Here is a 23,460-nt window from a genome sequence, read left to right as displayed (position 1 = left end):
ACATGTACCACAGTGTTCATTGCAGCACTATTTACAATGGCCAGGACATGGAAGCAACCTAAGTGTCCATCGACAGATGAATGGATAAAGAAGATGTGGCACATATACACAATGGAATATTACTCAGACATAAAAAGAAATGAAATTGAGTTATTCGTAGTGAGGTGGGTGGACCTAGAGTCTGTCATACAGAGTGAAGTAAGTCAGAAAGAGAAAAACAAATACCGTATGCTAACACATATATATGGAATCTAAAGAAAAAAAATGGTATGAAGAACCTAGGAGCAGGACAGGAAAAAAGACTCAAATGTAGAGATTGGACTTGAGGACACGGGGGGCGGGGAGGGTAAGCTGGGACGAAGTGAGAGAGTGGCATGGACTTATATATACTACCAAATCGATAGCTAGTGGGAAGCAGCTGCACAGCATAGGGAGATCAGCTCGGTGCTTTGTGACCACCTAGAGGGGTGGGATAGGGAGGGTGGGAGGGAGACACAAGAGGGAGGGGATATGGGGATATATGTATACGTATAGCTGATTCACTTTGTTATACAGCAGCAACTAACACAACAGTGTAAAGCACTTATACTCCAATAAAGAGGTTAAAAAAAAGCATATATGACAAATGTTAAAGAAACGTAGAAGAAAGAAAAATAAATATAAAAGCAAAAATTTATGACAGAGATAGCCTACAAAAGAGGATCAGTAAAGCTATACTTTGGACAGAAAGGGAGCCTAATAAAATTGACACATGTCTAGTAAGATTGATCACGAGGAAAAGAAGAAGGCACGAATATCTAATGTCAGGAACAAAATAGGGCACGTCACCAAAGATCATGCAGAAAAAGGAAATAAGAGAATATTATCAAAAAACTTATGTCAACATATACTAAGTTTTAGATGAGATGAATCCAGAAACATATAATTTATTAAAAGTGACCCAAGAGGCAGCACAGGGAACTATATTCAATATCTTGTAATTGCTGTACGTCTGAAACATTATAAATCAACTGTACTTCAATTTAAAAAATATAAGACAATAAAATGCAAAAAAGTGACACAGGAGGAAATAGAAAATCTGAATATTTTAATAACTTAAAGAAAATGAAACCAGAATTTTAAATGTTCTACAAATGCAATTGTAGCAGCAAATAGCTTTACTGGCAATGACAATCTTGCACAAAGATTAAGAGAGACTACTCCCCAGTTTGTTTTATGATGTCAGAATACCTTAACAAATACCTGACAATGTCATTATGAGAAAAGAAAATACTCATTTGTGAGCAGAGAGGCAAAAATCCTAAAGAAAATGTTAGCAAGCTGAATCTGGCAATGTATACATATATATGTATATATGTATATATATTTAGCATATATATGATAATATATTATAATTAAGTATTTGGGTTTATTTCAGGAATACATGGTTTAAGTAAACATTTAAAAATCAACGTAATATACCACATTAACAGAATAAAGGGAAAAATAACAAATGTAGAAAAGTCATCTGGAAAATTTAAACATTTGTTCATTAAATTGAAAAAACAAAAACAAAAATCTTAGTAAGCTAGGAATGGAAAGGAAATTCTGTAAGCTGATTAAAGATATATAGATATAATCTTTTAAATTTATGTTATATATATTTATATTTAATGGCAAATCATTGAGAATTTTCCCTCTGAGGTTAGAAATAATACCTGCCATAAAATGAAAAAATAATTTTAAATATACACCTTACATTAGCATCAAAAATATCAAATACCAAGGATTCAATCTAACAAAAGTTGTGTAAAGACTTCGTTGCAGAAAATACAAAAAGAGAAATTAAAGAAGACCCAAATAAATGAAGGGATGTACCATGCAAATTTGAAACTCAATATTTTTAAGATGTCAATTCTTACTAGATCAATTGATAGATTCAATACAATCTCAAGGTTTTATTTTGGGGGGAAAATTGGGAACTGATCCTAAACTTTATCTGGAAAAGCAAATGGCAAAGAAAGTTAAGACACTTTCAGAGGTGAAGGGTGGGAGCCTGACTCTGCTTGATATTAAGAATTATTATAAGAGATTAATTAAGACAAGGATAGACAAATAGATCAATGGAATAAATAAGAGCCTAGAAATAGAATCATGCATGAATGGATGGATAACAGATGTGGCACCACAAAGAAGGAAGCAAGGGTGGGCTTTTCAGCCAATTTTGCTGGAACAATTGGATATTCATGTGCAAATGTAAGGGAAAGGACAGAAAATTTTGGTGTTTACCACACATACCATACTCCAAACCAACTCCAGTTGGATTTAGAATATGTTAGGTGTTCAGAGTAAAACAATGGAACATCTAAAGGATGGCTCTTCGTAATCTTGGGGTAGGTGACATAAAACATCACACACACACACAGCTAACCAAAAGGAAAAGGTTAACTTGACTATCTTCAAAAATTAAGAACTTCTGCTCATCAAAAGATGCCATTAAGAAAACAAATAAAAAGGCAACCCAAAGACTGAAAGAATATATTTGCTGCATAAAGTCAAAAAAGGGCTTCCATCCAGAATATTTTTTTTTAAAAACTATTATAAGTCAAAGAAAAGACAGACAGTCTAACAGAAAAATGGGCAAGAGACTTCAGCATGCTCTTAAACAGGTACAAAAGAAGGTATCCAAATGGCCAATAAACACAAAATGCTCAGCCTCATTAGAAATCATAGAAATGTGAATTAGAACAGCAGTGCAAAGCCACTGCGTACTTACGAGAACTGTGGCTGAAATTTGAAAGGCTGACTTTACCAAGTAGATGAGGACAGGGAGCAACTAGTTTCTAAATTTATAAGGAATATAAATTGGTACAACCACTTTTGAAACCTGGCATTTTCTGCTAAAGTTGAGGATTTGCATTCCCTGTAACTCAGCAGTTCCATTTCTAACTATATACTTAACAGGAATGCATCAGGAATCACGTACAGGAATGTTTGCTGCGCCAGTATTTGTAATAACCCCCAAACTGGAAACAACCCAATGTGCGTCAACTGTAATAATGGATAAACCGGGCTTCCCTGGTGGCGCGGTGGTTGAGAGCCCGCCTGCCGGTGCAGGGGACACAGGTTCGTGCCCCGGTCCGGGAAGATCCCACATGCCGCGGAGCAGCTGGGCCCGTGAGCCATGGCCGCTGGGCCTGCGCGTCCGGAGCCTGTGCTCCGCAACGGGAGAGGCCACAGCAGTGAGAGGCCCGCGTACCGCAAAAAAAAAAAAAAAAAAAAAAAAGGATAAACCACTTGTGGTATATCCATCTATTGAAATACCACCGAGCAATGAAAGGAAAATAAAGCACCAGCTACATGACTCTCTCAATGAAAACACATTTAAAGGTATCTGACAACACACTGTTGAATAACAAAAGGCAGACACAACAACAAAAAATGCATATTGTATAATTCATTTATACAAAGTTTAAGAAGTGGCTAAAACTAAAATGTAGAGTTTAGATAGGCACATGTGATGTAAGAGATATATATATATATATCTATATATCATACACACACACACACACACACACACACACACACACACGGGATAACCATAAACATCAAGAGAACGGTTCCCTTTCAGGAGGGAGGGGTGGGCACCGCTTGGGCTTAGGCATGAATGGGGCTTCTAAGGTGCTAATGATGTGTTATTTTCTTACCTGGGTGTTGGGTCCATGGGTGTCTGGGTACCAGCTTTGTGATAAAATTTTGAGCTGTCTATCTTTTCTTTTTGCACAATTTTTCCTGTGTGCTGTATATTTCATAGTTTAAAAAAGTTTTTAACACCTTCACTACCTTGTCAAAGTCAGGGAAAAGAAACCAAATTTGTTGGGCCCCTATACGTATTAGGCTCTGTACCAGGCACCTGATGTGCTTTATCTTACTGAATTCTCATAAAGAGCCTACAACAGCAATATTATTCCTGTTTTACAGCTTAAGAAACAGAGGTGCAGAGAGGTGACTAAATACCAGACACTCGGGTAGTGAGTTGTAGAGCTGGAAAGCAATCTAAGCGTGTCTCACTCAGCCAGGTTACATCAGAGAGTCTTTGTCTTGAAAGGACTGAGAGCAAATGATACTGAGACCAGCGGTCCAGGGAACAGTGTAGTGGGATTTAAGCCACGTCCTTTGGAGGACTTCTCACTTCCTGTTAGCAATTCAGCAATCTGGCCAATGGATAAGAGACTTCTGTTCACAGCCCTTTAGTCCACACCCTGCAGCCAGTGCTGCTGGCCTCCATCTCTATCCACACTCTCCCTGGGCTGCCCTTTGGTGACCTCAGTCTCCTTCAAGTCACCAGTGATGTTCTGTGATGGCTCAAGACTGTCTTTACTCTTTGGACCTCTGCCTTCTTATTAGTTTGATCCCTTTGGGAGCTTGTAGGCTATGGAACTAGGACGCAAGGTTGTTCAATGGTTAACCATTATAATAAAACTATATGACCCCTTGTAGAAGCATGCCTTTTTATTCTAACCCTTTGACATCTGGGGTCTTGCTGACAGTGGAGAGATTGCCCCTCCCAGGGCTGGCCAATTCCTAGCGATAGCAAACAACTCACCTGAGTGTACGTTTCATAGGTGAAGTAACCAATCCAGGGCCCATTCTCTCCAAGCACCTCCTTTTTGGAGCTTTTACACTCCAGACCACCATCCACCTGCCCTAATCACCCCACTGGGGGGCCGGGTACCAGACAACTAGAATGGGCCCTATGCCCTAGAGTCCATGGAAATTATTCAAACCAGCCAATCCTTATACCCCACTAAGGGCTCAGGAAGCAAACTCAGAGTATCAGTGGGCTCAGACAAATATGAGATAAATTAACTGAATTAAATTTTGTTTTTTGTTAAGAAACAACTTTCAACTCCAGTAAAATGTAAAGATCTTATTGGCTTTATTCAGTAACTTTCAACTCCAGTAAAATGTAAAGATCTTATTGGCTTTATTCAGTGATTCATGAATCAGGCCGCATCCCATGTATCAAATAGGAAGGAGCTCTGAAGGGCTGCACAAAATGAGAGACTTTGCAGGACAAGGAAGTTTCCAGCAAAGAGTGGATCGTATCAGGCAAGGTCACCTTCCTTTGGGGGAAGGTCGGGTCCACCAGGCAGGTTACCTCACTAGTCTGACCAGGTGATCCCAGACAGACTGGTTAAGATTACATTCCACGGGGAAGCTGAAACTGCAACTGGTTAGGTATTAGGTCTAGGTTTGGTTGCATAGGCTTGGCACAAGAGACTTGATTTAGGGCCTGTGGTCTCTTTTTCACTAATGCTGAATGAAGCCAGAGCATGCGTTAGGGGTGCTACCCACGGGCGCACCTTGAAGAGGAGGGTGATGATGATTGGTTTGATGGTGATTGTGATGGAATGTCTTACATCGTCTCATTCAGCACCTACATTTGGAGGAAGGACTGAGTTTAGGAAACGTGAAGGCATATAGAGGGGGTTACGACGAAGAACCAAGCATTCTGGGTGTGGGGCAGGTGATACTTACATATCTTAGCATAAACTGCTTGGAAAGTGCCTTCGAGGCAAGAAGACCTTCTTGGGAGGGAAGGATGTGACAGAACGCGTACTACGGACCTGTCCAAGCGTCTGTTCCCTCGCCCTGCTCCGTGGTCCATGTCGAAGCCTAAAAAGAGAGATTGAAGGTGAAAATAGAGGCAGTTGCTCTTCTAGATTATTCCAGGCACACACAAGGCTGCTTGGAGGCTCAAATGACAAAGGAGAGCAGAGAGTTTGGTGGGCATGCTCCCCGCTTCTGTGCAGGAGCCAGCCCAGCTCTCATGCTGAGGGTCAATGCAGTGGAGCAGGGGCTCAGGGCGGATGTACTTGCCTTGAGGGCCCTGCAGCTCTGCTGAACCCGTGGGCAGCCTGCTGTGTAGGGCAGCGGCGCTCTGGAAATCCCTGGCAGCCTCAGCAGGCCCCTTGGTCATGATGTCAACAAGAAGCTCAGGGCGGAGGAACTTAAGAAGGCTAATCATGAGCACCCCGGGGGACCTGGGCACTAACGGTGGGGCTTTGGGGAAGTTACAGGAAGTAGATGGAGAGCAGGAGGCAGCACCTTGGGGTATCTAGTTCCCACGAATGCAGCGTCATTTCTAATCCCAGGTTGGGACGTCGGGGGACAGAAGCAAGGATCTGAGACAGCCCTGACAATTCTTCCTTTCAAGTTGTTCTCGGATTTGTGAGCCAGGAAAACGAAGGCAGCCCCAGTGCTTGAGACCTCTTGAATTTCCATGTGCTTCCACCCTTCAGGACACCTTTCCCAGGTTGCTCTCTGTAAGAAAAATGAGAGTGCCTCACAGCCTGAGCTGGCCCGTAATTCATTTGCAGATGAGCTGCTTGGATCTGGAGGGCGGCTGGGATATTGGGGCTCTCGCTGGATGCCATGGACCGGGGCATGGGGTGTGAGACGAGGGAGCATCTCCATGCCCCTGTTGACCAGTCTGGGGCCAATTAGTGTAAAATGAAAACAGCTTAGTTGGCTGCTGGATGGGCAGCTCCCCACTCCCCAGTTTTTCCGGAAAAAAGTGGTGCTGGGTAAGTGTTGTCAAAGGGTGTGACTGCTGCTAAAACCGCCAGCCAGAGCAGAGATGCTTGACTCTGCGTCCTCTCGTCTGGGGCCAATTAGTGTAAAATGAAAACAGCTTAGTTGGCTGCTGGATGGGCAGCTCCCCACTCCCCAGTTTTTCCGGAAAAAAGTGGTGCTGGGTAAGTGTTGTCAAAGGGTGTGACTGCTGCTAAAACCGCCAGAGCAGAGATGCTTGACTCTGGTCACGTCCTCTCAGCCCCCCAAACACCCTCCCACCAAGACTCACACACCAAACACCTTCCACTCGAGTCCAAAAGCTCCTCTTTCTCCTGCACCTCCCAGGTAGAAAGGACTTGCTAAGACTCTGGTGTCTCTTTCACTAAGTCAAGGAGCGAGTTGCTTGCCTGAGTTTGTGTCTGTCTGGCACATTCCATCAAAACAGTCCTGGTTTCTGGTCTAGTGGTGCTGTCTGAGCACAGCTGTTCAACAGACAAAAACCTCAACTGCAGAAACCCTAGCATACAAACAGACTCACAGTCTCAAGTCTATGACAAGGTTGTTTTTCTGGCTAGGAACACTCATCTTCGCAGCCCCCATCGCTTTCAAAATGGTATTGTATTGATAACAAGAACAAAAAAATCCCAAAGGAAATGGAAATGAAAAAGAAAATTCACCCCGAATTGCACCACAAAAAACACATCCTTTGTTTTTATCTTCCAGCTTTCTTTCCATCGCACACTCATAAGCATGGAGTTTACCAAGTTGTGATCATAGCAGAAAGTTGGATTCTGCCGTGCTCACTTACTAGTATACCGTTTTTTCAAGTTATTACACAGTTTTTCTAGTTATAATGTTAATGACCCCATAATATTCCATGGAGTTGATGTTCTATAATCCACTTCATATCTCCTGAATAAAATGGAGTCATTCTTCAAGGTGCACCTCCCCACATCTTTGGGAAGCCATACGTGGATACCCCAGGCCTGGGAGACTGTTTCCCCCTCTGAACACGAGAGCATTGTCTCTGTTTTCCAGTTAAATTCCAGTTTGGTTCCCAAGTCCATGATGTTTATCTGTGGTCTGCAAAATCACCCTCACGCTTGCCCTATACAGTGAAAGAGCAAAAGGTAGGCGAGGGCCCCTTCCTGGTGCTTGAGCCCGTAGTGTGTGCAGCGGGTCTTGGACAGGTCTCAGTCCTGCTCTGTAGGGTGATGGGACGATGGGAGACCAGTGAAGCTGCTGACCCTTTTGCCCTTGAATCTCAGCCTGTACCAAATGTTGCTCGCCGGTGTTCCCCTAAAGCTGATGCCAATAGTTCTGCCACCGAGACCCCAAAGTGGGAAATCTCTCAAACCTAGAAACAGATGTAGACGATGGACAGGCAGAACAAATGACAATGATTCATTCAATTTTTAACAATGAGATTGATTCGGGGGAGTCGATGTACACTTGTACATTGTACGCAATGTACAATGTACATTGAATGGATAACACGTACACTTCAGACAGTTCTGGCAAGTGTACATGTTATCAATTCAGTTCAATTCAGCATAACCGCGTCATCTTTGAGCAAAAGGGGTTTAGAGTCAGAGATACTTGCATTTCAACCCTGTTGCCAGCCCCAAGCTGTGGAACTGAAGAACAGTCGCTCGGTCTGTATGTTTGTCAGTTTACCCATTCATAGACTAGAGGTGGTAACAGCCACCTCAGTCAAGTCTGATACAACCCAAACCAAAGTATAAGCATCTAAGCACAGCACTTAGCACAGTGACTGGGAAATGGCACATTCTCAGTCAATAATAGTAACTAGTGATAATAATGAAGTTAACAGGAACAAAGGCAATCTTACGAGGGGAAATGGTGGATGTACAATGCTGGCTTCTGAAGGACAGCCTCGAGTCCAGCAGATCTCTTCAACCAGGTCTCTTCCCCTCCTGAAGATGATCCTAGCATCTGCGAGCTGTGATTACAAACACATGCAGCCCAGCAGAATACGGCTGCTCCCATCAATAGCATAGAGACAAGAATAAGTACTGTAGTCAAAAAAATCAGGGGTGGAAAGACAAAACTCTATCTATACGATGATTTGGTTTAGGTCTCAAACTCTCATCCCCCCCTTGATGGTAGAAAATGTAATCTTACTGATTTAAGGCAATTCATTCACTGCTGTTTAAAATTTAATCTCACTTACATAAATGCTCAGTTAATTTTAAGGTTATCCCTCATCCCGCCTCATCTTTCTGGACATGAGGGTGATTTCATGGGAGGGGACAGAGGGGATGGAGAATGGGGCATGTACCCTCCTGGTGTGAGCAGATGCCCACGGTAGGGGTGGCTGAGGTGTAGCTGGCAGTCCCTAGCCTTGGACATCTGCCCCTGACCCTCCAAAACTCACCGCTGTAGCCGCTGGGTTGTCATCGCTCCTCCCCAAGCCTTGTTCTGCTGTGCAGACTTTTCTGCATCTGGGATGCTTTTACACTTCTGCCTTCTCTCCTCTAACTCAGTTGCTCTTACTCCTTTTCGGGCAGGGTTTAGCTATTCTCCAAGCTCCTCTTTGTCATCTCCTGTTTATGAATAAAATTTGCCCTCTTTCTCCAGGCTTCACCTCTTGATCTTTTAACCAAGCTTTCTAGAATTCAAAACATCTTTTTTTTTTCTTTTCAAGCACCTGGTTCTTGAAATAAAGATGTATGATACTCAAGGGTATTATATCTGCTGTAGATTAATTAGAAGTTCCAAAGCCTTGAATTTGACTCTTTTGTTCACTTTGTACATCGGTACCCTACGAACAGTATATATGGAAAACTTTTTCTTCAGTAATGAAGAGAAAGGTAGAGGGTAAGAGAAGTCAAACTAAATCACACACATAAATATCAAAATATTACTCCCTGCAGATAAAATTACTTCTGCTTATACCTTCTGCCTATAGCCCAGAAACTAGCCCCTTGGGCGTCCCCGTGTACTTTGTGGATGTTTCGCTCAAAAAGCCAGGGACCAGATGAAAGTCACAGAGTGTCTAAAGTGGAATCTGGATGTGCATGAGAGGAGGAGAGGTTATCTGCCAAGTAGGGAGGTTATCTGCCAGGCTCGTTTCTGAGCTAAGATGACGGGCTAGGAATGCCTGTGATGGGAAAACAAACGCCTTTGTTACCCAGGTAGGGCAAGAAGATGTGGATAAAGGATTAGGAAATCTTCCAAAAGTTAGAGGCCACTCTGCTGCACTTGGCTAATAGTAGACCTGCTCCCTTCTACATCTGGCAAGAGGTTGGGGGATAGAGTCTGCCAGACTCAGAACAGATGATCAGGTGAGCAGTGGCCTTGGACTCGGAAGGTGTTTATTTGAACTTCTCTTCCCAACTTCCTTGTTGATCGTAAGAAACTCTGCTGCAGATATATTGCCCCATGTTATTCGGGCAGAATCAAAATCAATAGGAAATTATTTTTTAAGCTTTATTATAAAGAATAATAAAAATTGCTCATGCAATTATGGAGGCTAAGTCCAAAATCTGCAGAGCCAATGTCCCAGTTCAACTCTGAAGGCCATCAGGCTGCTGTAGGACCAGGAAGAGCAGATGACCCAGTTCAACATATCAAGCAGGAGAATTCTCTCTCACTCGGGGAAGGGTCAGCTTTTTGTTCTATTTAAACATTCAACTGATTGGACGAGGCCCACCAACATTAGGGAGGGCAATCTGCTTTATTCAGTCTACTTATTTAAATGTTAATTTCATCCAAAAACACCCTCACAGAAACACCCAGAATAAATTTGACCAAATGTCTGGTCACCCTGTGACCCAGTCAAGATGACACATAAAATTAACCATTGCAGGTCCTTTCTCCCCAGTTATGTTGACATGTCCAACACCGGCAGCTTCCTGCAATTCTCAATGACCCCTAACTTACTGGCTCAAACCTTTTCTCTAAGTCAGGGGAATCGCTGTGTGCAGAGCCACTGTGCCATTTGAGCCTCTGTCAACTTTGCCCACCCTAGGTAGCACCCCACTCTCCACAACCCCAAACTTCTCTCCATCCCTCTTCCATCACAAAGTCTTCAGGAAACCAGTACACAAAAGAAGTGTCGAGTTCAAGTGGAAGAGTCCTTGGGAAGTAGAATCTCTGGGGCTCTGTGGTAGAGCCACAATTTGAAGACAGAGGTCCTGACTTCAAGTCCAGTGTCCTTTCTGTTTTGTCCACCTCTAGCTCCCAAGATTGAAATCTAGCCCATTCCTCAGCCCCAAGAGCAACAAAGACAAAAGCCATCAGCTGGACCCTCTACTGGAGGCCCTGCAGCAGTTGTGCTCACAGCCTTATAGCAAGGAATTGCCAGTTATGCTGGGAGCAATTACCAAGAGCTTGGTAACATCAGCTCAGATAAAATTAGATTTGACCTGAGAGATTGTTCCAAACATCAGCTCAACTGCTTTTGATGTTCTGAATCCCATCAAATTGCACATAGTTCTCTCTTCCTGGCTTTAAAGTCAGTCTCCTCATCAGAGAAATGAAAACGATCTGTTTTTTTGTGAAAATCTTTAAAGCTCTTTCCCTGGAGGTGTCGTAACAGGCTGGTAGATGTGGCATCTGCCAGTTGTATCAAATACCCCAGCACTGGAGGCGGGGATATTAGCTGACTTATCCCAGAGACAGAGAACGTTGAAAAGGACAGTAGTTGCCCCTTAGAGATGGAGAGACGGAGAAGTCACGTGACCTGCCCAAGGTCAAAATACCAGAGCCAAGACCTCAGCCTAGATCTCCAGTCCTCTGGTTTCCTCCTCTTTTATGCTTTCCTAATGACTTCTTATACCTGGGGCAAGGTTTGACAGAGTGATTTCAAAACTGGGGGGAGAGAGCATTTACTAATTGGCACAGTCAGAATTTGAATTCTAAAACTTTGATTTCAGAATCTGTTGTCTTTTCTTACTACAATAAATAAAGGAAGCATGCAAGGAAGAAAGGCAGGTTAGGAGGAGGGCAGGGAGGCAGTGAGGCAGGAGGGAAAAGGGAAAGAAATTCCCTGAGAACAGGGACACGTCTGTCACGTTTACTGCTTTTGCCCCAGCAGCATCTCCGTGTTGGACAGTTGATAGGTGCTCCGTAAATATTTGGGGAAGAAGGTGAGAGGAAGAAGGGAAGAAAAGGAAATAAATAGGCTATTACCTGAAGTCACTCTTGCTCTGAGGTCTTGGGTTTTATGATTACTTCTTTGGGCTAAGATTGTTTTCCTTTAACTTCTATTTTGAGTTTTTGGTTTATTGGGTTTTGTTTTCGTTTTGGGTTTTTGTCTTGTGTTGTCCACATTAAAGAGATTAGGGTGTCAGAAGTCTACCTTCCGGATAAGTGGAGCCTGGTGGTTTTCACTGAGTAATTTTTGTTGAGTAATTTCCCAGGCTCACACAATAAGAGCGAGGGTTAGAACTGAGGAAAACAGGTATGGCCTCTATCAAAGTACACGGAGTCCCATTACAAGCCTCCTCCCTTCTGTGTCCTCTCATTCTTCCTGCTGTTTTCAGGGTCTCTTTTTGCTCCAGGTGAAATCTACCTGAGCTATAGATTGTTCCTTCTGGGTCCAGATTTTCAATTAGCAAATCCGACTAAAGGACCCAAGCCGATATCATTCATCCTCTCAGTCAACCAAAGAATATTTATTTGTGCCACGCACTTTGATAGGTGGTTCTGAAGTGAATGGGACTCAATCCCTGACTTCAGTCACTCAGAATGAATATAGGAGACAAGCACGTACACAATGAATAGGCTGATCAAAGTGCCAGGGAGAAATTGATTTTTCTGGCGGTTATGGGACTTTATAGAAGACATGACATTAGAACAGAGTTTGAAAGATGAATGGGATTTCAGTACGTTCTCTGTCGCAAATGTGGTGCCAGGTGAGGAGAAATCACCCCAGGCAGAGGTTAAAGCCTAATTAATTAGAATAAAATCCAGAGTTCTCAACGTGGCCTATGAATCATCACAATCTGGTGCCTGCCTCCTTGCCGGATCCCATCTTTTATCACTTCCACCCTTTCTCAGTCTATGCCAGACACACAGGCCTTCCTTTAGTAATGAGAATCCTTTAAGCTTGTTTGTTTCCATCACAGGACATTTGCACGTGCTGTTCCCACTGATCAAATTGTTCCACGCCATCTTCATGTGGCTGCCTCCTGAGGAACATTGAAGTCTCAACTCCAGTGCTTCACAGCAGAAGGATCCTATTAGAATCCCCATTTCATAAATCAGGACCCATTCTGTAATGGTTAAGTATCTGACCCAGGTCACCCAACTAACAAGTGAAGTTGCCAGGAATTGAACCTCAGCAGTCATAGCCTAGAGACCCAGCTTGTATCCACGGCTCCACACTGCCCCTCTCACCATCCAAACTGATCTTAGTCATACGCTGACATGTTTCATTCTCCTTGCTCTAGAATAATGGTCCATTAGAGCAGCGGCCCCGTCTGTCTTGGTCACCACCGTATCTTCAGCATCTGGCATATAGGATACACTCAGAAAATATATTTTGAATGACTAAATGATCAAGAGCTTGGGGAAGAGAGAGAGTGCATAAAGGAAGAAGCTTAGAGGTACACTACTCCTAGATAAGGAAATAGCAAGGAAGCTTATTTAACTGTGACCTCTGAGAACTAAGTCCCTATTATCCCTTCACTCAAAGTCATGACAGACTTGTTGGAAATATAGAACAGGTAGGAGCAGGTACAGTGGCTAGATGGTAAGGAATTGGGGGAAATTAAAGGCTTTAAGGGGTGGGGAATCCTTGCAGTATACCCCAAACTGCAACATATAAATGACTGCCTCCTTCTAACCAAGGAAGACAGTGGCTATCGCTTCATGGAGGTCCTTTCCATAGAGTGGTGATCACTGTATAGCAGGAAAATAACCTTCTAAAAGGTCCCCGGGGTGTCAATAACCTAGGAGTCCTCTCCCGCTGACCAAGAGTAGATGGCCATAGCAGATGGTGTTAACAAACCTGAAATTATTCAGGCTATATTTCTGCAGTCCGCTGCCTGCCAGAAGCTCACTCCTCGCCACAGGTCACTCATCTCTTCCCAGAAAAGTGCCAGGATGCTCACCGGACTATGTCACCTCCTCTGTAGGCTTTCCAAGATGGCGGTGGTTCCAGCACAGTGACTGCTTCTTCTGTCCAGGGCCACTTGGCCATGGCCCAGACTTGCTGTGGCTCTAAAGAGAGGAGGCTGGACTTGCACTTTTAGATTTTGATTCACAGGGTAGTCTTCCAACTGCTCAACATACCTTCCTTTTTTTTTTTTTAGATGTTGGGGGTAGGAGTTTATTAATTTATTGTATTTATTTTTGCTGCGTTGGGTCTTCGTTTCTGCGCGAGGGCTTTCTCTAGTTGCGGCGAGCGGGGGCCACTCTTCATGGCGGTGCGCGGGCCTCTCACTATCGCGGCCTCTCCCGTTGCGGAGCACAGGCTCCAGACGCACAGGCTCAGCGGCGGCATGTGGGATCCTCCCAGACCGGGGCACGAACCCGTGTCCCCTGCATTAGCAGGCAGACTCTCAACCACTGCGCCACCAGGGAAGCCCTCATACCTTCCTTTTTCCTAGCCTCTGCAAGGAAGTCCCGCCACCCAGTGGTTCATAGTTCTAGCTTTCCGGCCAGATAACCTTCACAGCTTCAGTCGAATAAATGATGATGGTTTAGGTTTCGAAAGTTATAGTGTAGCTCAACTCTCCAGAATTATAACCATCATATATTGATTATTTTTTCTGTGCTACAGACTTTTGTAAGCCCTTTAGAGACACCATCTCACTGAATTTCAGAACAACTCTCTGTGATAGAAACTTTATCATCCCCATTGCACAAATGACAAAAACTGAGGGATAGAGAAGTTAATGAATTATTCAGTGTCTTATAGGTAAAAAGTGTCAAACTTCAAAGTCAGAGTTCTTAATCACTTAACTATGTGCTGTGTTTCATTTTCTCCACATATGCCCTAATCTGGGAGTTGAAGGCACATATCACTACCAATCACTACCTGCTGTGTTTGGGGAGGATTTCTAAAGTTTGGTTTCTTCATTTAAAAAAGTAATTATGTTTCTTAACATGGAAACCTCAGTACCCGAAACCAAAGATACAGAGACATCTGTTGCTTCTAGCCTGGCCAGAGTTGATTTAGGAACTAAGTATTAGAACATAATCAGTAATGATCATGTGGCCCATTGATTCGATAGGCAGAGTGCCATTAAATTTCAAACATATGCTATTAAGCCCAACAAAAATATATTCTATTGAGGGTCATCTAAATCCACAATTCCTTGGATTGGACGATTCAACGGATATGAAGAAGTCTAAGAAGATGTGATGAGTGTTTTATTCCTGGGAGCAGTAGTGATAAATCTTAGATTGGTCCAAATTCAGCCCCACTTTAACTAAGAATATAGGGTTTGGCTTCTAAACCACCATCTTTCCTTTATTTGTCTAAACCACCATCATCTTCATCTTAAAGAGCTTCCAAGAGTCCGGGGTCGTTCTAAGAGGACTGTCCACATAGCAAAGTGGAGGAAGACTGTACAGAGTGTCAGAATGCAGCTGGACATCACTCCTAGTCAGCAGGCAATGTTCTGGCAGCTGTCTGTGAAAATTACTCACAGGATGGCAAAGAGATGGAAATTGTCACAGCTCTGTGGTACACCGGTGTTTGCTTCTCACAGGAATGGGAAGGGAGGATCTTCGGGTGGTGACTCAGCTCTCACACGCCACTCTGATACTGGGGACAGATGGGGCTCCCTCAGGCATAGGATGGACAGTCCCTTCTGAGTGGCTCAGCTCCTATCTGTTTGGTCGAGACCCATGGTATCTTTTCCTAGTGTGGGACTGGGAAACCTGTTTTGCGTATTCCTCTAAGTCTATTGATCTTTTTTTTTAAAATATAAATTTATTTATTTATTTATTTTTATTTTTGGCTGCGTTGGGTCTTCGTTGCTGCACACGGACTTTCTCTAGTCGCGGCGAGTGGGGGCTACTCTTTGTTGCGGTGCGTGGGCTTCTCACTGTGGTGGCTTCTCTTGTTGTGGACCACAGGCTCAGTAGCTGTGGCGCACGGGCTTAGTTGCTCCACGGCGTGTGGGATCTTCCCGGACCAGGGCTCGAACCCATGTCCCCTGCATTGGCAGGCAGATTCTTAACCACTGCGCCACCAGGGAAGCCCCAAGTCTATTGGTCTTATACCCTGAGTCCTGGCTTTAGAAATCCAAAAGTCAAAACTCTTTTTCCATTGTCTGTTTCTGTTTTGACCACCCCCCCTTTAAGATAAGAGTACCCCAGTTGCCTGGGCTGGAAGGAAATGCTTCTATGTTTGTCTGCAATGGTCATCTTAATATGTCCCTCTTTATGGGATACAAGTGCCCCCAGTCACGGGCACAGATTTCCAACCACAGGCTCCCCACAGGACAGTGTCTCTTAAGCTTAAAGCATGGAAAGGCAGAGAATGTGTGTTCTGGCTGGCTGACTGACTCTCAAAGGAGCAGAGAGAAGGGACTGAGCTAAGCATGCTAGGGGTCTTCTTCCAAACTCACCAACCAGACAGTTATTCCTCTTCCTCTCACAGTGAAGGCCGACAGGGTGGAGAAGTGCTATAAGCATTCCTCCAGTCGGGGAGTGGATAATTTCCCCAGCGGCCAAAACTTCTGTTTTTAGTTTTGTCAGTTTTATTCATTATGAGGGAAATGTGAGTTGAAGCCACCCTGAGATACTACCACACACCCACCAGAATTGCTCCCATAAAAAAGACAAAACATACCAAGTCTTGGTGAAGATGGGGAGCAACTGGAACTCTCATACACGGCTGGTGGGAGTGCAGTGCACCACTTTGGAAAATTCTTTGCCATTACCTTGTAAAGATGAATATGTGCATAGTCTATGACCCAGTAATTCCTCTCCTGTGCATACATATTTTCATCAAAAGACATGTAGCAGAATGCTTATAGCAGCACTATTCATAATTGAAAAGTCACCAAATGCCCAACATCAATAGAATGGATAAATAGTAGTACATTCAAAAGACACAGACGAGGAGATATGGGGATATATGTGTACATAGAGCTGATTCACTTTGCTATACAGCAGAAACTAGCACAACACTGTAAAGCAGTTATACTCTAATAAAGATGTTTAAAAAAAATAGTAGTTCATTCACACAATGGAATACTATACAGTGATGAGAATGAGCAAATTACCACTATGTGCATATATATATATATATATATATATATATACATACATACATATATATATATAATTTTATTTCTATGAAAGTCAAAAACAGGCAAAACTCATGCATGGTGTTAGCAGTCGGGAAAGTGAGACTTCTGGGGTGCTGGTGATATTGTTTCCTGATTTGAGTGCTGGGTACATTGCTGTGTGAAGTTTGTGAAATTAATCGATCTCTGTCGTTGTGTGCTTTTCTGAATATTTTTTATGCTTTAACTGCAAGTTCACACAGACACCTCCCTACGTAGAAACATGGACACATATGCAAGCTTCATTCTCCCTGCCTCTCAAAAAATTAAATGGCTCTGTGTGGCAGCCCTGAACAATCGCTCTAACTTCCTCACTGAAATGCCTATGCAGATAGCAAAAAAGCCGTCCAAGTTTGGCAGTAACCCTATTGACACCACTGGAGAAAGCTTCTCTGTGCCTCAGGGCATCTCATAAGGGGTTGAGAGTAGTCCTGGCTGACCACCTGTGTGATGCCATGGCTGAGGCTGTCTACTGGAAAATAGTAGAAATGCCTTTCTTCCGTCTTCAATATCTTTACTCTGGGTTAGACGCTCAAGTTCTGCATCTAAGGGAACACTGAGTTCTCGTCCTTGCCCTTTCATTGATTGATTGATTGATGCATTGGATCTTAGTTGTGGCACGCAGGCTCAGTGCCACACAGCATGTGGGATCTTAGTTCCCCGACTAGGGATCGAACCTGTGTACCTGCATTGGAAGGCAGATTCTTAACCACTGGACCACCAGGGAAGTCCCTATCATGGATATGATTTCTGAACACAAATTATAGTTTGAGCAGTGATTTTGCATCTTGATAGGAATACAAAGGAAATTTCCATATTTCAAAATCCATGTACCTTTGCAAATGAGTTTTTGCCAAACCTTCAATTGGAAGTAGTTAAAAGAAAAGCATCATATGGGGGGGATATATGTGTACATAGAGCTGATTCACTTTGCTATACAGCAGAAACTAGCACAACACTGTAAAGCAGTTATACTCTAATAAAGATGTTTAAAAAAAATAGTAGTTCATTCACACAATGGAATACTATACAGTGATGAGAATGAGCAAATTACCACTATGTGCATATATATATATATATATATATATATATATACATACATACATATATATATATAATTTTATTTCTATGAAAGTCAAAAACAGGCAAAACTCATGCATGGTGTTAGCAGTCGGGAAAGTGAGACTTCTGGGGTGCTGGTGATATTGTTTCCTGATTTGAGTGCTGGGTACATTGCTGTGTGAAGTTTGTGAAATTAATCGATCTCTGTCGTTGTGTGCTTTTCTGAATATTTTTTATGCTTTAACTGCAAGTTCACACAGACACCTCCCTACGTAGAAACATGGACACATATGCAAGCTTCATTCTCCCTGCCTCTCAAAAAATTAAATGGCTCTGTGTGGCAGCCCTGAACAATCGCTCTAACTTCCTCACTGAAATGCCTATGCAGATAGCAAAAAAGCCGTCCAAGTTTGGCAGTAACCCTATTGACACCACTGGAGAAAGCTTCTCTGTGCCTCAGGGCATCTCATAAGGGGTTGAGAGTAGTCCTGGCTGACCACCTGTGTGATGCCATGGCTGAGGCTGTCTACTGGAAAATAGTAGAAATGCCTTTCTTCCGTCTTCAATATCTTTACTCTGGGTTAGACGCTCAAGTTCTGCATCTAAGGGAACACTGAGTTCTCGTCCTTGCCCGTGTGTGTGTGTGTGTGTGTGTGTGTGTGTGTGTGTGTGTGTGTGTGTGTGTGTGTGTAGGGGGTTAGGGTCTGTCCCTTCCCCCCACCGCTAATCCTGTTACAGTATAAAAGGGGCTTGAAAGTGTTTCCGTACTCAATCTAGTTCCTGAATTAGGAATTCGAGTCTTGATGTTCAGGTGGATTCTGAATCCTGTGGGGAAAATTTGTCTCTACAGAGCTTTCTTTAGAAAGTACTGTCGTTCTTGGAGATGTATTTTTCCAGAAAGGATGTTTTCTCTTTTGCCATATTTTCCACCTCACAATTCTTGACAAGTTTGTGGATCATTTACAATGGTATCTGGTATTGTTTTGTCATGCCATTTGTTCGTTAAATTATTTACTCATTTAGCACATCACACCAGAACTACTAAATCAAAAATCTCGGGCTTCCCTGGTGGCGCAGTGGTTGAGAATCTGCCTGCCAATGCAGGGGACACGGGTTCGAGCCCTGGTCTGGGAAGATCCCACATGCCGTGGAGCAACTGGGCCCGTGAGCCACAGCTACTGAGCCTGGGCGTCTGTAGCCTGTGCTCCACAACAAGAGAGGCCACAATAGTGAGACGCCCGCACACCACGATGAAGAGGGGCCCCCGCTCTCCGCACCTGGAGAAAGCCCTCGCACAGAAACGAAGACCCAACACAGCCAAAAATAAATTAATTAATTAAAAAAGAAAAATCTCTACTTTTCCCTACCAAAAAGCAAATTATCCATAAAGCAATATGCTGATACTTTCATTGTCCAGGAACTTGAGTGGAAATTTTATGTTTATTTAAAACTTAATATTGAGGTTGACATCTGTAGAGTGTTTCTACACGTAAATAAGACAACAGGAAACAGTACAAAAGAAAGTGGGAAAAGAGTAAGAATAGCAATTACAGAATAAGTGCAAATGACCATAAACAAGATACACTGCCTCACCAGTCATGAAATCAATGCAAATTAAAATAACACTAAGATTCTTCAGTGATCCTATTTTCAAATATTAAAAATATTTTAAAATATTCATTATTGTGCAAACAGGCAATCTCATACATTGTTGGTGAGAGTGGGGCTGGAACTCTCCCTTTGAAGGCAATATATTTTCAGATTACAAATGTACATTTTATCAACATTTAAAAATTGTGAGCCTTTTGACCTTATGGTTTCTACACATGTACTTAAGCAAGTGTGAAAAGACACAGGTAAAACCTTGCAGGTTTGTTGGTAACAGAAATATGGGAAGAAACCTAAATATGAATCAATTGGAACCTTTGTAAAATAAATAATAGTGTTGCTATATCATGGTGCTAAATACAAAAAGAAGATTGGAGAAGTGAATATATACTATAATCCAATTTTATAAAAAATTAGTAAAGAAAGATACACATATGTCTATGCTTAGGAAAAATTCCAGGAGAATAGACAGAAAACTTTTATCAGTGGTCATTTTGGGGAGGGTGTATAGCAAGGGACTTCACTTTCTACTTTATATATTTTTGTAGTTACAATATGATTATAAACCTGTTATGATCAAGAAAGACAATAAAGATTTTTAATACTATAGGATATTCACCCAATGCTAGCAATGTTATGTATAAGTGATGGACATTCAGATTGTTTTAAAATTTTCTTCATTGTATTTTTGTACTTTCCAAAATTGTCTACAGTGAGTATCTGCTTTTCATATCAGAAAACAGGGGGCATTTCAAATGATAAGTCTATACAATTTAAACTATAGCATATGATCAAGACCATGTTGAACATATGGACAGCATAAAGCTTCAAAGGACATACACTTGAAAGTTAATGGTAATTAAATGGGTGGTAGGATTATAGCAGATCTTTTCCTTCCTTCTGCTTGTTTGCAAAATCAACAGCTGTGTGACGTGAAGATCAATAGTTGGCATGACAGTAAGTTTATCATTATTGTAATTGTGCTCATTATATCTGAGCTCTCCCTCCCCTGGTTTCCTACATGCTTGTTATTTCCACACAGCAATGTTAATTATGGTGATGTAACACTCGAATGAATGGCTAGAAGTGGATGCAGTGGCACTATGGAGACACAAGCTAATAGAACAGAAAGGGGTCTTTAGACTTCACTCCATGCTGCCTCCTACCTTAAGACAAGTAGATTTCTGAACCACTCCACACATGGAGCTGTCAGTGCTTTTCCTAAAGATAGCCAAGGAGACACATGATCAAGACACTGACATTCCCACCAATAATTACAAATCATTCAATCCTACAACTGGCCGAGTAACCCACGATGTTGTGGTTTTCTTCTCTTTTATAAACAAAACTGATCAATGGTTGTGGGTCCATACTTTCTAGAACAAAATCCAAAATTTCTAAGTTTCTTTTGGAAGAAAATACCCAAAGAGAGGAGGAGGAGTTGATCAAGGGCCCCAGCCCTGAGCCCCCTCATTTTCAAGTATCTTTCATTCTAATTCCCCTAGCCACCACCCCTCCCATGCTGGTCCCCAAGAAAACACTGATTCTTTTTTAGTGGTCTGAGCAGAGACATAAGTCTTTATTTTTATCTCTTTCACATAATAGAATTTTCAAAAACTCTTTCAAAATACTAATGTAGCCAAATAGGCTATGAAATGGGCAAAGACCAGAAGGATACACCAAAATGTTAACAGTGGTTACATCTAAGAAGTTGGACTATATGTTATTCTTTTGACTAATTCTTTTTTCTGGGTATTTAAAACAAGACATAAACATTTTCACTGTGCAGTGAAGCTTTCACTATGTGTACACAGGTCTTCCTTCATCTCAAGAAGAGTTTCTTCTACTGTATCTTTGGTTATTGCTTCTAGTTAAATTGTACTATTTTCTACTTCAAGAATAATAATTATCTGTATGCTGATTTTACACCCTTCTTTCTCATTATTATCTTGCTAATTGGAATCTTCCCCCAATTTCCTCTCCATTCTTGAGGAACTTCTCCATTGATCTCTATGTCACTTATATGATTTTCTGCAGGATCAGTTTACTTTTTTCTTTGACTGCTGTTAAAATATTACCTTCATTGCCATATTTGTCCATCTCCTTTTTCATCTTATCCTGCCCTCTTTTCATTTAGTTCATTCTCTCCTTAAGGATATCTTAATTATGTGTCAGAGAAATAATGACTTCTTATACTCTATTGAAAATGCCTAATTATTTCTTAATAATTTGTCCTTGATTCTGAAATACATCATTTTCAGGTATAGGTTCTTATTTGTCTTTGGTTTGACATTCTCTTCTTCAGCAGTATTTTTTACAAATAGGGACTTAAATGTCCCTTGATGTGGCATCCTGTCTCCCCGGGGGGTGGCTAAGTCCCCTGCACAGACGGATGGCTACAGCATGAGTTGACACGTGCAGCCACTAATCCAACCCTCGTTTGGATGAAATGAGGCAGTGGTGAGCAGAATCTGGTGGTTTGATGTTGAAAGAGAGAACAAGGAGGACTCTGACCCTGGGAGATGAGAGGGGTCCAGACAGTGAGATAGGAGTGCATTTTAAGCAAACTTTATCTTCTTTCCGGATTAGCCGCTGGGCCAGCCTTGGCCATTTCCCTTCCTTGAGGGTCTCAGTGTCCGCCATAAAGGGGTGGCAAGGAGGAGTTTTGTGAGCTGTGAATAAGGGTGATGAGCAAAAAGAGGCTTCTGTGATCAAATATATTATGAAAACAGGATTAAATAAAGATTAAGAGGTTTATTTACTGTGTCAGTACTCAGACACTCAAATAGGCTGGGTGTATGGCGAATTTCCAGGAAGTGGCTCTGGTAGGCTGCGTTTCCCAGACATCATTGACAGTGGTAGCCATTTGATGGAGTCTCTTATTGGACAAACATTTCCTGGAAGACACTTTTAGAAACAATGTTCTAACTTTTGTACGATTCCCATTCTCACTCACTCGGGCCTTTCTCTGTCTGTACAGATAAGGTAAGGGGGTCAGAAGGGCAAGCTAGTTACAATACATCAACTGCATCAGGCTCCCTAGAAAAACCTGGAAGAGTCTGAGGGGTGGGTGAGGCAGGACCACCTGTGCATGGCAGACATGATGTGGGGTGTGAGCATTTCCTGTCCCCCATGGCAATGGATGAGGACTGAGGGAGAACACTGATTCTGTTTTGGTGGTCTGAGCAGAGACATAAGTCTTTATTTTTATCCCCTTCACATAATAGAATTTTCAAAAACTCTGTCAAAATACTAATGTAGCCAAAGAGGCTATGAAATGGACAAAGACCAGAAGGATACACCAAAATGTTAACAGTGGTTACATCTAAGAAGTTGGACTATATGTTATTCTTTTGACTAATTCTTTTTTCTGGGTATTTAAAACAATTTTGTAATTGGACACATCCAATTACAAAAAGTCAATGGCGAGAACTCAGTCATAAGCAAGGCCCTGAGTTCTTCTTCCTTTTCACGGGAATCTGGCAGTACAGCCTAGAAGCAAAATGTATTACTGTTATGTCTGAGAAAGTGTATAGCATCCATTCTCTTGATCTAACATGGTCACAGTTTCATATAAAATTCAGAGTATTAGACTAGAAAAGAATAAGGAGCTCTTGGACTCCAACACCCTTGACTTACAAATGGATAAACTGTGGGCCTGGGAGGTGAAGAAGCTTGTCATAGGGCACCCAAAACAGCATCTCGGAGTCTGTACCCTGATCTCCAGTGCTTTTTCCACTAAACTATGATGACTTGTGTATAACTTGAAAAAATACGAGTGTAAAATTGAAGACCAAATAGTTAAATGAGGGCAAATTTTTTTTTTTGCGGTACGCGGGCCTCTCCCTGTCGCGGCCTCTCCCGTGGCGGAGCACAGGCTCCGGACGCGCAGGCTCAGCGGCCATGGCTCACGGGCCCAGCCGCTCCGCGGCACGTGGGATCCTCCCGGACCGGGGCA

At 42.5% G+C, this 23,460-nt stretch overlaps 1 protein-coding gene across 7 annotated transcripts in view; it reads left to right on the top strand.

The window, feature by feature from the left end:
- Positions 1 to 23,460, top strand: part of ADPRM (ADP-ribose/CDP-alcohol diphosphatase, manganese dependent) — a 421,658-nt gene that overhangs the window by 371,358 nt on the left and 26,840 nt on the right. The gene's annotated exons all lie outside the window — the stretch shown is intronic.

The sequence above is a fragment of the Physeter macrocephalus genome, chromosome 14, assembly GCF_002837175.3.
Source record: "Physeter macrocephalus isolate SW-GA chromosome 14, ASM283717v5, whole genome shotgun sequence".
In the NCBI taxonomy this organism is placed as follows: Eukaryota; Metazoa; Chordata; class Mammalia; order Artiodactyla; family Physeteridae; genus Physeter; species Physeter macrocephalus.
This window is presented reverse-complemented; position numbering and strand designations above follow the sequence as displayed.